This window comes from Antechinus flavipes, chromosome 4 (genome assembly GCF_016432865.1).
Source record: "Antechinus flavipes isolate AdamAnt ecotype Samford, QLD, Australia chromosome 4, AdamAnt_v2, whole genome shotgun sequence".
Lineage (NCBI taxonomy): Eukaryota > Metazoa > Chordata > Mammalia > Dasyuromorphia > Dasyuridae > Antechinus > Antechinus flavipes.
In genome coordinates this window covers 75,857,143-75,871,606 of record NC_067401.1, presented here as the reverse complement: position 1 = coordinate 75,871,606, position 14,464 = coordinate 75,857,143, and positions in this window count along the sequence as shown.

The following is a 14,464-nucleotide window of genomic DNA, read 5'->3' as shown; positions in this document are numbered from 1 at the left end:
CTTTAGACCCATGATTCCTTCCCTAGAGAATCTTCCATTCAAGGAAAGAAGATTAATATATGTGAAACAAATCAAGGAGCAAAAGTATGTGGTGCTTATTGTGCATAGAGAAAGCTCAGACAGTATGGTTTGGAAAAATAATTGAATAATAGATTTAGAGCCAAAAGGGACTTGAGATATCATCATTGCAATTAGTGGAGTATTATGTGCCAGACCTGGAGACAGGAAGTCTTCATCTTCCTGAGCTCAAATTCAGTCTCAGACACTCATTAACTATGTGTTCCTGGGCAAGTCACTTAACCCTGTTTGGCTCAGTTTTCTTGTCTGTCAAATGAGCTGGAGAAGGAAATGGCAAACCACTCCAGTGTCTTTGCAAAGAAAATCATGAAGAGTTGGACAGGAATGAAAAATGACTCAACAACAATAATAACAACAACAAAATCCTCTTTATTTCAACTGAGGAAACTAAGCTGATAAGAGCTCAGTTGGAGAGATCAAACTCATTTTCATACAGCTAACATGTATCTGAGAGGGAATTTGAACCCAGTCTTAATAACCTAAAGCTCAGCACCATATTTTATTACCATGAAGAATATATAGGATGTATTATAAGTAAGGTCACTTTTTCCAAAATCAATACAATTATTAATTTGAGTTATAAATATATTAAGCATTCATTGAACTCTTCTGTCTGATAAAGAACATTTTGCCTTGTAAAGCAACATTTTAAAAGCCTAAATGTCCACAGATAATCTCAACTGTATTCATTGATTTGTCAATAATAACAAGGTAACTTGCTATTAGCAATACTTTGAGACCTCTTTCAAAATGTTTTAAATAACCTTAATTTTTTCCCTTGCACTTGGGCAAACCCTACCTGATCATGAACAATCAAATATATATATATAGGTCTCCAGGAACGGGTTACAACATGTACCAGAGTCGTGCCTCTGTATTGCCCTTGACCTTCAAAAGGACACAGAGGGGAAATAGAGAGCTCTGTCCAACGGGTTCACATTCTGGCTTTGCTACTTTTTATCAGCATAACATCTGGATAAATCCCTTGCCTGTGTTTCAGTTTTTGGAGGAAAATGAATTAGATGATTTCTAAGGGACCTCTTAGTACTAAATCCGTTATCATTTTTATGATGACTTCCCCCTTTCATCTCCTTTCCTCTACTCCTTCATCTAAAGGTAGATCAAGACTCAACTGACTGTATTAGAAACGTACTTTTTACTAGCTGTACTAGAACTAAGGATGCAAAGACAAAACATGAAACAGTCCCTGCACCTACGGAGTTTATATTGTATATGCTTGAAGAGTTGCCTGGGCATGGAGAAATTAAGTGATTCTCCCCACAATCACTAGTCAGATTATGCTGGAATTCCCCTCATGTTATCTGATTCTATTCCCTCTATGTCTTCAGTTTTCTTATTTTCTGTCATTAACTCTCTTCTTCCCTCTTTGATATCCCCTCCCCCTCAAAGTGCAGATAGATGAGCATTAACAGAGTTTTAGGAAGAATAGAGTCAGGAGTGTGTGTGTGTGTGTGTGTGTGTGAGAAATCATCACAATGCCTTTCCCATCCCTCCTATCTTAGGCCTTAGGCCTAGTACTATATTTCCTCCTCCTGCAGACTCCCCCAGCCACCTGATATCCATCATTTTGAGAAGAAAAAAAAAAATTTCCCCTGAATGATTTCCCTTAGTACGTACACACAATCACACCTGCATTTGCAAGGAACACACATACTCACCCCAATGTGTATGCACACACAGACAAAAATCATATCACATGTCTTCCCAGTCTGTTTTGAAAACCAGCCACCTATACCAATATAATAGGAAATGTATGAAGTTCTTTATATATATTATCTCTCTATGGCTTTTCAAAACATGAAAGGTTTGATCATAAGATCATAGAATTAGAATTACAAGGTTCTCTAGTCCAACTCTCCATTTATAAATGAGTAAACTGAGGCATGAAGAGGGTGACATGCTCAGGATAACACAAGTGGTAAGTATCAGGAGTGAGATTCTAATCCAGATGCTTTGACTATTGTTAATTAATTATCTTGGGGTAAAGTAGTCAGAAATTTAGAACAAAAAAAGCTTTCTAGCAGTTCCACTTGGCCTTTTGTTTTTACCTTCTCCCCATTTATTTTCATGCATATCTAGAAAAATCTTTCTTAGTGGATGAGGATCTTCTGGAGATCCACATTTCCCTTTGCAGCTTGTTGAACTTCTGCTATCTGAAAAATTGGGTGACTGCCATGTGCACCATTACTGCAGGAATTTGTAACCTTTTTTATGTCATGGATCTATTTGACTCCATCCTTAAACTGGGAAAACAGAAATGGAGAATAACATATATAAACATGACATCTTTCAGTACCAAGAATCTGCTGGATGAGCTCTGTGAAATTGATGGCATCCCAATATCTTTATATGATAATCATTTAACTGTGAAATCCTTATTGAAGGTTGTCTACCTGTTGCTTTTATTCCCTGATGATTGGAGTTCTCATTATCTTGTATCTCATTGTATCTCACTATCCCTTCCTCATTGAGGAAAATTGCCTCATGACACTGATCAGGTTGACAAGCCCTGGCTTTGAGTTTTCTTGCGAAGGCTCCTAAAGTAAACACTGCTCCACAGCTGGTATCATATTTCTATTAGAGCCTCTTTATTAAAACTATTCACCTCACCAGGAGGACTCATAGTGATGAACTTAAAGCAGCCACAAAAATATACATTAACCTAGGTGGTTTAACAGGAACCAGACAGCAAGGTTAATGGGAGAAAGACAAAGAAATAGCTTTTGGTTTTGATCTTCCTTAGAATCTGTAATTCAGCTGGAGGAACGTGCTTTTCCTGGTGAAGAAGTTGATATTTGAAATTGGGCATTATGAACGGGAAATTTAAAAATTATTTTTGGAAGGGCTTTAATCCTATTCTTCCACTTCTCACCAGATTAATTCATAATTACTCTAGGCACAATCTGAGGGAATCTCAACCCCACTTCTGGAAGAACTGAAACAATTAACAAGCAAAAGTCAAATTATTTTCTATCCGTGGAAGCTCAACAATATGATGTAATATCAATAATAACTAACTTTGAGATAACACAGTATTTGCCAGTGCTTCACATAAATAGTTGTTGTTTAATCATTTTCAGATATGTCCAATTCTTCATCACCCCCTTTTAGAGGAATTTTCTTGGCAAAGATACTGGAGAGATTCGCCATTTCCATCTCCAGTTCATTTTACAGATGAAGAAACTGAGACAAACAGGATTAAGTAATTTGCCCAGGGTCACACAGATAGTAAGTGTCTGAGGTAGGATCTAAATGCCAGCTCTAAATCCAGTGCTCTATCCATTGGTTTCAAGCCAGAATTTATCAGGTGGTCATGCTCTTCGTATTCTCTGTCCATCACCTATTTGCCATTACCTTCAACTCCTATCTCCAGAGCCAGGCTTAAAATTCTGTTTTTCTAACTCCAAAATTTATGTTCTTCTCATTATTTTATACTGCTTCTTGAGTTTATAACATAATTTAAAAAAAATTTAAGTCCAGTTTTCTCTTTACACCTTATTAGTCTTGATAGGCTCTAAAAACAACAGATTATTGGTATATTATTTATACTATAAGAATATTTTAATAAAATCTACTTTAAATCTTTTCTTTCTATCGAAGAGGCAACTAAATGCATAATGGTTAGAGACCTGGATTTGAAGCCAGGAAGACTTGAATTCAATGCAGTCTGAGACACTAACTATATATATTACCACAGGAAAGTCACTTTATATCTCTAAGCATCAGGTTTTTTTTTTTCTTTTTTTTTTTTTTTTTGTAAAATAGGAACAATAGCACCCATCTATTGTAAAGCTCCAATGAGACAATAATTATAAAATGCACAATGCATGGTACATAGTAGGTGTTTAATAAATGCTTGTTTCCTTTATTCTTCATAAATCTTTCCTTAACTTATTCCTTAATATCATTAACTCCTGATTCCTGTTATTCTGTCATGTCCAACTTTTGTAATCCCATCTGTGGTTTTCATGGTAGAGAAACTGAAGTGTTAAACCCTTTCCTTTTCCATTTTATTTTATACATGAGGAACTAATTGAAGTAAACGGACTTAAGTGATTTGCCTAGAGTTACACAGCTACTTAGTGTCTTGAGACTGGATTTGAATTCAGGTCTTTTTGACTTCAGACTAGGAGTTCTATTCAGTAAACTACAGAGCTACCTTAATTCCCAATTCCTCTATGTGAAAGAGTGCCTTTTCTCTTTCAAAATCTCATGGTTTCCTCTCTGTGTCTCTTATTTCACTTTCACACTCTACTTTGTATTATAATTTTTTTTGTGTCAACCTATACAAGCAGTTTGGGGAACTCCCAGATTAACTGGTAGGTGCTCACCATACCTGTGACTGGAGACCAATCCTATTTTCTTAAACAATAGAGAATACAGAATGAATCTACTCTTTGCATTTCTTTCATTTCTATTCAAAGCATCCATCTCTTAGGATCTGAAATGATAATAGACCCCAAAGAGCATGTGAGAACTTCTCTGCTGATCTGCAAGTGAAACTGCATATTTGGCACTTTTAGGGTAGGATCAGCAGCACCTTTGTCATCCCCTAGAGACTCTGACTTACCATGTATTTCATCTGTTGTGTGGAGGTCACAGGATGAGATTAATTAGTGGGTCCTATCCTTACAAGGAAGAGAGCAAGCAACTTACTCTGACCTTTAACTCTAGGACCTCTGGTTAGGAGTTAAGATAATTAGAACAATCATTTTTGGGAGGGTATCTGTCATTGGTCTCACTTTACTAAGAAATATATTTGTTGTTTTTAAAATAAAAAGCTTTAATGATAAAAAAAGAAATATATTAATTAATTCATCCAATTATACATAGGCACTGTACTGGTTCCTCTTGAGGAATACCAAGGAGAATGGTTCATAGCAATTTAAGTGTAAATCTGATCTTCTCTTTACTTTGCTTAATAAACTCCAATGGTTCTGTAGGTCTAGAAACACATTTTAGCTGTTTAGCTAAATTGTTTAGCTTTTAAAACCTTTCACAACTTGGCTCTATCTAGCTGATGCATTCTTTTTATATATTACCTGGATTTATTCCCTCTATAATCCAGATAAACTGGCTTTCTTACTAATATTCAAGCTCTGTTTCATCTGCTACCTTTGGAGCTTTCTTTAAGCTGTGCCCTTCCTCCATATCTTTGTCTCTAAGAATCCCTCAACTTAAAATCTCAATTTAAACATCATCTTCTACATGGAGCTTTCCTTGACCCTTCCTCTATCCCCAGCTACCATTGCCTTCCCCATCAAAATTTCAATTTATGTTATTTTGTATGTACATATATGCATGTTGTTCTCTCTCCTGGTCCCATCTCCCCTCACAATGATTAGACAATTAAGGGATATAATAGAGAGGATCCTTGGTAGTGTATAGATTAAGCCAGCTGGCCTTTGAAACTCTCAATAATCTCTGAGATTCTGAGATTTCTCTTTCTGCCTGCCAGCAATATTTTCTCTTGAATTTTTGTAAGTCAGACTGGGGGAGGAGGTGGTGGGTAGGAATAGATGGGTTCTTCCAAGAGGGGAATAGAATGGGGACCTTCCCCAAGAAAAAGTGAAAAGCCTCAAGACCTCAAAGAGTTTTTAAAAAATATATCTTAAATTTTATTTTGTTAAGCATTTTCGAAACATATGAAAAAGAATTTTAAACTATTTTTTAAATTTTGATTCCAAATTCTCTTTTCCTTCCCTTTCTTTCTTCTTGAGAATACAAGGAATTTGATATTGATTATCCATGTGAAGTCATGTAAACCATATTAGCCATGTTGCAAGAGAGAAAAAAAAAAAAGGAAAAAAGAAAAAAAAAATTAAAAGGTATGTTTCAATTTGAATTCAGAGTTCATCAATTCTCTCTTTGGAGGTAAATATCATTTTTCATCATAGATCCTTTGGAATTGTCTTGTATCATTATCAGCGTAGATAAGTTTTTCACAGTTGATCATTCATGAATTATGCATGAATCGTGCTCTTACTGTGTATCATGTTCTCTTGGTTCTGCTCGCTTCACTTTGCAGCAATGTTTTCCCAAGTTTCTTCTGAAACTTTCATCACTCTCATATCCCACAACTTGTTTAGACGCTCCCCAATTTATGAGGATCTCTTAAATTTCCAATTTTTGTACAAAATTGCTTCTATAAATATTTTTTATACAAATAGATCCTTTACTTTTTCTTAGATCTCTTTGGAATACTGACCTATTTCTGGGTCTAAGATTATGCTCAATTTTATAACTTTTGGCCTCAAAGACTTTTGAAATGAAAACAACAGACTTCAGAAGTCTGGAGATTGAAGAGAAAATTATAAATATGACTGTTATGCTCTTCTAAATGGATATTCTAGGTCACCTTTTAATGTGGAAATTAAATCTTATCATTGTGCAGCTCTAACTCCAGATCCTGCTTCCCCGGGAAATACAGCTTCCTCAGAAAGACAAGCTAGATCCTGAGGGATCCAGTAAGTGCTCTGCAAATACATGGACTGATGTTATTTGAGCCATTACAGGAAGTACAACTGAGCTGGACTGAGCAGACCAAAAAGAAAGGGCCTGCCCGACAAGTATATACTATTGCAACTGCAGCCACTGGGAGCAGGCTGTTATTGTACCCCACAGCTGTTCCTAGACACAGGATTTAGTTAGCTTCATAATCGTTCTCTATACTTCCTGAAGCCCTAGACAGGAAAGACCCCTAAATTCAACTGGTTCAGCCTCCGGGCCTCTGACTACTTGCTCTCAACAGCAAGCTTCCCAGTGCTGCTGTGTTCAGGCTGGTTTGTGATATTACACCAGGACTTTCTTAGTATCATTGAATCTTAACTCTTAAAAGTAATAGCAGAAACCACCTAACCCTTGACCTTCCTATTAGGTAAAAGCCCACCTAAAAAATCCAATATAATTCTCTTCCCTTCAACAAATACATTAAGCATTGCATGGAGACAAAGTACAATGTTCCAAGGGAAGAGATACTCAGCAAGATAGGGTCTGGATTTTAATGCAATTTGCTATCTAGTACTGGGTTAAGAAAAATAACTAAATAAATAGCCTATGAGTGCATTCAAGAAGGCCCAAATTGGTGCCAAGTATGGGAGGCCTGAGTGGAACAGAGGTTCTTTCAGATAAGAGGGAACATTCATGTCTGGGTGAAAGGGAAGCATGAGATATGGCCAGATACCAGGTGGGAGGAAGGGTCAAATCAGTCCAAAATCCCGATGTCTTCTCAGACCTTCTCATGTGAAGTCAGTGAGGATCTATCTTAGGTCCTGATAGATATATTCTACAGTGAAAGAAATGTTGGATAAAAGTGGTATTTTCAGGCAGTGAGAAAAAAACATAAGACCTTCACGTTCAGGGACCTCACCCCAAGTCGCGTGTTTTCATCAGGGAATAGTTTCACAGAGTCAAAAGGGAAATTAGAGATGGCAGAAATTATACCTTCCCTCCCCGCCCAGCCTTTTTTAATCTCAGGGTTCTTCTGACATCTTTGATCCCTGTCCTTCCTATCCAAGTTGCCTCTCTCCTGGATTTCGTGGGGTATTTCATGGTTATTATTTTAGGATATTAGCAAGGCAGGAAGGCAGGAAAGCGGAAGGCAGGAAGGGAAGGAAAAGGAAAGGAAGGGAAGGAACTTAATATTTTCTTATAAAGAATTTTATGCAGAAAAGTGTATTTTCAGCAATCTCTATCTAGAGAAAGATGAAAAGGCGGGGGGGGGGCAGGGGGGAAGGGGGCAGTTAAGTGGCACAGTGGATAGAGAACCAGCCCTGAAGTCAGGAGGACCTGAGTTCAAATCTGCCCTCAGATACTTAACATTTAACACTTCCTAGCTGTGTGACCCTGGGCAAGTCACTTAACCCCAATTGCCTCAGCAAAAAAAGAGAAAAAAAAAGATGATAGGTTTTGGTGGTTATGGGAATCTAATTTCCTATTTTCCATAGATTTAACGTGTCAACATGTCTTGTTGTTGCTGCTTTCATGACCTTTCATGCCCTTTTCTAGAAATATCATCTCTGGAAAAGTTGAGGATTGACTGCAAATATAATTAAAAGAGATAATCAGGAAAACTGCCTTTGTAAAAGGTAGCATAATGAATTAATATGAATTTTTTGCAAGTTTTGCTGATAAAGACCTCATTTCTCAAATATATAGGCAATTGAGTTAAATTTATGAAACTAAAAGCCATTCCCCAGTTGATAAATGGTCAAAAGATGAACAGGAAGCTTTCAGAAAAAGATATCAAAGCTATCTATAATCATGAAAAAATGCTCTCAATTACTACTGATTAAAGAAATGCAAATTAAAACACTCAAGTGTTTTACTATCTATCTATCATCATATCTATCAGAGTGGTTAACCTTATAGAAAAGGAAAATGACAAATATTGGAGGCAATGTGGAAAATTGAGACACTAATGAATTGTTGTTAGAATTGTGAACTCATCCAACCATTCTATAATACAATTTGGAACTATATCTAAAGGGCTCTACAACTACTTATACCCTTTGACTCAAGTCTGTAATACCAAAGAGATAAAGAAAAGGGAAAAGGATCTATTTGTATAAAAAATATTTGTAGCAGCTTTTTTGTGGTGTCAAAAAACTAAAAATTAAAAAAAGTCATCTCGTAGAAAAAGGGTGTTTTGTTATTGTTTTTTGTTGTTCTCTTTGTTTATTTTGTTATTTGTCTATTAATTGGGAGATGACTTAACAAGTTGTAATGGTTGTAATGGAATTCTATAGGGCTGTAAGAAATAATAAGGGAGACAATTTCAGAAAAACTTGGAAAGACCTATATGAACTTATGCAAAATGAAATAAATAGACCTAGGAGTTCATTGTACACAGTAATAGCAATGTTGTAGTTATGATCAATTGGGAAAGACTAAGCTACTCTAATCAACAAAATCATCCAAGGCAATTCTAAGAGATCCTTGATGAAAAATGCTTTCTATCTCCAGAGAGAGAACTGATGATCTCTGAGTACAAATTAAAGTATATTTTAAAACTTTGTTTTCTTGCTTTTTTTACATGTTAATGTGGAAATTTGTTTTGTTTAACTTCATATGAATAATTGATATTATATTGCTTGCCTTTCAGTGGGCAGGGGAGGGAATGAAAGGAGAGAAAAAATTTGAAACAAAAAAATTTTTTTTAAAAGAATGTGAAAAAATAAATGTTATCAGTTGAAAAGCAGAAACACACACACACACACACACACACACACACACACACACACACACACACACACACACACACACCCTTAGAGGAATACTACTCTTTTTTTGAAGAAGTAAATGTTTTATTTTCTTCCTTCTGAAAGGCAAGAAACAAAGAGGACAAATCAATTCATTTTTTACTTTGGCTTCCTTTCTCACCAATCTTTTGTACTCCCTCACCGGGTATATCATGATCAGCTTTTTTTATTGTATTGTGTAGAATTCAGTCCTATACAACAAATGCTTGACTACAGTTAAGTGTGACTGGAGGCAAAATTGTTGCTGCTAATAGTTCAGGACAAGAGAAACCCACAAATACCTACTTGGAAGGGGAAAAAAAGTCATCTCATAGAAAAAGGGTGTTTTGTTATTGTTTTTTGTTGTTCTCTTTGTCCCCTTCAGCCCCTTCCTCATAGCCCCTCTGGAACCAAGAGATCTCTTTGGAGAAAAAAGAAAAGGTCAGTTTTAGGACAAATTCTTCCTACATTAGATGTCAAAAAGCCTGTGAGATAGATGAATGGCCACTGTTTGAAAGCTTATAGCAATTTCCTGGCCAGCAAACAGATAATTGATATTGAAGCAACCTTAACTTTATTACAGCATGGAGCTTCAAAAATGTTCACTGGCTATTCTGCTTGGGGATTAGATTGTTAGGGATCTTAAATCTAATTGAACCTTCTTCCTTTTCTTATAAGGGACTGATCAAAGGAATTCTCTGATCCACCTGATGAACCCACAAACTAGGAATTATTCATATGGGACTTTAATTATATTTTTGAATGTAGATTAGAGACAACCATTAGTATTTACTGGAGGAAGGTTTCACTTATGGGGATCCCTGCTTTTGAGAAATGCGTTGCTTTAGGAAAAGTCATCCTTTTGTTCTTGATTATAAACAAAAACCTACAGAACTTTTGGATTTCCTTTTTCTTATATTCCAGAGAGATTCTGAAAGGTCAGCAGAACCAAGAGTGGCCCTAGGGTACTGGTGAGGATAGTCCCCTGCAGGAGTTGTTGATTATTGCTTTGGGACAGAATCACATGGGAATTAAATATATTCATCCAGGTGTCCTGATAGGTTTCTTAAGTAATGTTTAGTTTCTGGGCTCAGCCTCAGAGAACCTCTTACTCACATGGGAGCAGAATCACCACATTACAATCATCATCGTCATCACCATCATTGATGTCATAATATGTATATGTTTATGTGTATATATATATATGTATATATATATATATATATATACACACACACATAATACTTTAGGTTTTCTGTAATGTTTTACATGTGCATGTATATGTATGTTCTCATGTGATTTCACCAATTAATCAGCCAACAAACACTTATTAAGCACTTATATTTTCTAGTCACTGTGCTGAGTGCTGAGGATATAAAGAAGAAAAGGGAGAGGGAATCTCTTAAGACAGTACTCTTCTGGAATCTAATAATAGAAATCTTCTAATAAGAAAAAGGGGAAAATGTTCTGTATATCAGTTTTTGTAGTTGGTCTCACAAATAACTCCAGATATGAAACCGGAAATCTGGGGTCATGTATGGAGAGAAAAAGAATATATTGGACAACATATCTTTTGTAGAGATAAAAGATTATGTATGTGGTGCTTGGTCCTGGGAAGACTGTAGTAAGGGACTAAAGCCACATTTTGGGAAGCAAGGGAACTGTACTTTGCTTTCTATTATTCCTATGGGTTCAATGATAAGTGGGGTTACTTGTCTAGCTGTCTTGACTATATTTTCTTTCCAAAGAAATTCCAGCCCTCAAAGAAGTATCATAAGGTTAGAGGTCTCTATGGGTCTCTATGGGATGGATGGAAGAAGGACACTGAAATGTCAGGTGGTTATCTCTTCAGGAACCCCAAGTTCATTTCCCTTCGGAAAGAACACCAAACCAATCTGGAGAACTTTAGAATTCCAGGGTAAGCAGGAATTGGCATAGAGAGGAAGAAAAGTTGTTTTCATTATTTATGGACTATTGTGAATTCTGCATTGGCTCATGGCTCTAGTGAGTAATTTGTGATTTCTATATTTTGAGCACAGTGGAGTAAAAGCTATCCTGAGCCTGATACATGCATTTATTACCTTCACTGCTTATACAGGATCTGGGATGCTATTTTACCTGCATAAGTTGAGACATAGTCATGAGTTATACTCATAGATTTTCCCAGAGCATACTTTGGGTAAGATCATGGTTAACCCTGAAACTCCAACCTGGTCTGTGTTACTACAGAATTTGGGTCTGTAGGACCATAGATTACAGATGGAGAAAATGACATCTAGGGAAAGTGAAGTGTCTTCCCAGGATTAAAAACTTGGGATATTCTCCTATGATCTTTCTAATTATATAAGTTCTTATAAGTATTAAATTATCTAATTAAACTTTATAACCTTTCTATTTATTCAACATTTTAAAGTCAACCAAAGTATTTAATAGCCACCTTTTTTTGGTTTGTTTTAGTTATTCAGTTAATAATAATATCAAAGTGCTTTCTATGTTCTAAGTGCTGAGGACATAAAGACATATATATTCTCTGCTCCCAAGGAACTGAGATTCCTATAGAGAAGACAATATGGAAATGTATTGCTAGATTTAAGATTCATACATGGTAGAAAAAAGGTAACCATAGAGAAAAGGCTTTAACAGTTGGGAATGGGGGAATGCATTTGAGCAGTTTTGAAAGAAGCCAAGGATTCAAAGTAGAAGTGATGAAGGAAAACATGTCCTACAGTGTGGGATATCCAATTTGAAAGCATGGAGATAAGAGAAGTATCTTATGTGAGGCACTGTGCTATACTTTGAGAAAACAAAGAGAAAAGTGAAATAGTCCTTCCCTTCAAGGAGCTTCAAGGATACTCCTGTAATTGTTATGGTTTTTTTTAAAAACTTCTACAAAGATCAGAAAAACAGATCAACATTTAGCATTGTTGGGTGATAACTGAGGTAGGAGAAAAAATATAAAAAGGTATAAATCACTGGAGATGCAAAAGACAATGTTCTCCACTGATACTGAGTTTATGGCAAATGGGACAGACAGAGGAGTTAGATTCAAAAAGACACTGGGAAAAGGGTGTGGTGAATGGATAAAAGTTATAAGAAATTTTGAATAGCTGAAAGTTCCAGTGTAGTGCAGTCTGAATTTGTTTTCCTTTGCCCCTTCTCCCTCTGAATCTAATAGATTTCACAGAACTGTTGAAAAATAGGACCCTCAGTTTCCTTCTTTCCACTATTTCTAATACTCTCCCCATTTCTAATCCCCAAAGACTAATGATAGGAAAATGGATGAAAGTTCCGTGAGATAGCTGCCAATTTGGAGATATTCCAGACAGAGCCAAACAACACAGCAGGGGAGCAACATTACTACCTGACCATCCCCCCAACCTCTCCCATTGTTCCAGTTTGGCTCTTCTGAGAAATTCAGTTTTGGATGAGATCATTCATTATGAGCTAAGTTGGGAAAGGTGGGAAAATTTCTAAATCAACTGTTAGCATCTGAGGGAGGGCTCCAGAATTATAGAATTATAGTATGTCAGAATTATAGAATGTCAGAATACGTGCCATTTATCTCCTTAACACTCTATTGATTTATACCCAAATGGTTTACCTTTGGCTAAGGGCTCCTGAACTTTGTTTGTATTGATTGCACCATAGCTAACAAGATAGTTAGATGTAATAGATGGCAGCTGTCCAAATCCTCAAATTAAAGGATTGGGGTATATGTAAACCATTTGTACATGTTATTAGTCCAACCCAACAGTTGTTCACTGCAACAATGCTGTTTGGAGTCTGCCGACCAGTAAAACAGAAAAATAAATGAGATGGAGCCAGGAAAGCTCTAGAGTGGACTGGCCAGGTGTATACAGAGAACCTGAGAACCTACATTCCCAACGTGGTTTGGGTTTCTGGTTTCAGGAGCCTGTCCTATTTTGGTCCTTCCCAGCATGGTAACTAAAGATGACTGTCTTGAATGTTTAGGATAATATTTGTTCAGACAATAGGGCTCACAGTGGGGGAAGTTGGAGAGGAATAGCATTTCTTCTGGGAAATATAACCTCCCTGCTGCTTCCTCACTACATTTCTTAGAATAATAATTCCAAAATGAGAAGAAACCAGCCCACATCCCTTTCATGGGGAGATGATATTGCTATGATCAGCCTTCAGAACTGGTGTCCCTGTCATGATGGTCTCAAACTAGGTACCATAAGTCATGACTGCCCCTTGACATTCTCAAGGGAGGATGCCTACCCTACTTTTAATCTTTCTGTTAGTGCTAAATAACATGGCCTGCCCCTTGGAGGCACTGAGAAAGCTAAGCTTGTTTTTAACCACTGAATGGAGCTTTGTATGGAATAGAGCCTCAATAAATATTTGCTGTCTAAGGGTTGCTGCCCTGTTTTCTTCAAATCTCTATGTAGCACAAAGAGCGAAATTAATGACATTAATGAAATGGGTCTGGTCCTCATTCTGATAATCAGTTGATCATAGAATTATAAATCTGGAGATAAAAATGACTTAAAGGCCATTGATTATAATTCTCTAATTTTATAGATTGTAAAAACCATCAATTAATAAGCATTTTTAAATGTCTACATTGTGTCAGTTGCTAGAATTATAAAATTAAAACAGTTCCTACCTTCAAGGATCTTATATTCTAATGAGAAAGACGATATAGCATATATGGGAAAATATAAAACTTCACAAACTTTAAAGAACAATGTAAAGTACTAGCCGTTATTATTATTACTGATATATATGAACTATTTTTTAAAAGATGCAAAATGAGTTTTCTTTTGGAGAAGACCAGCAGGAAATGCTTCATGTAGAAAATGAGCCTTACAAAAGCCTAAGGATTCTAAGAGGCAATGGAAAAAGAGAGCATTTTAGGCATGGGAGATGACTGGTACAAAGGAAGGAAATGAGAGATGCAGTGGAATAAATGAGGAGCAGTAAGCAAGTCACTGTGCCTGGACTATAGGGTTCATGAGAGGAACTAATATATATTTTCAATATTATTTTATTTTTCCAAATGCATGTAAAGATAATTTTCAACATTCATTTTTGTAAGACTTTGTGTTCCAAACTTTCCCTTTTCCTCCCTTATCTTCCTTCTCTCCAAGATAGCATGAAAT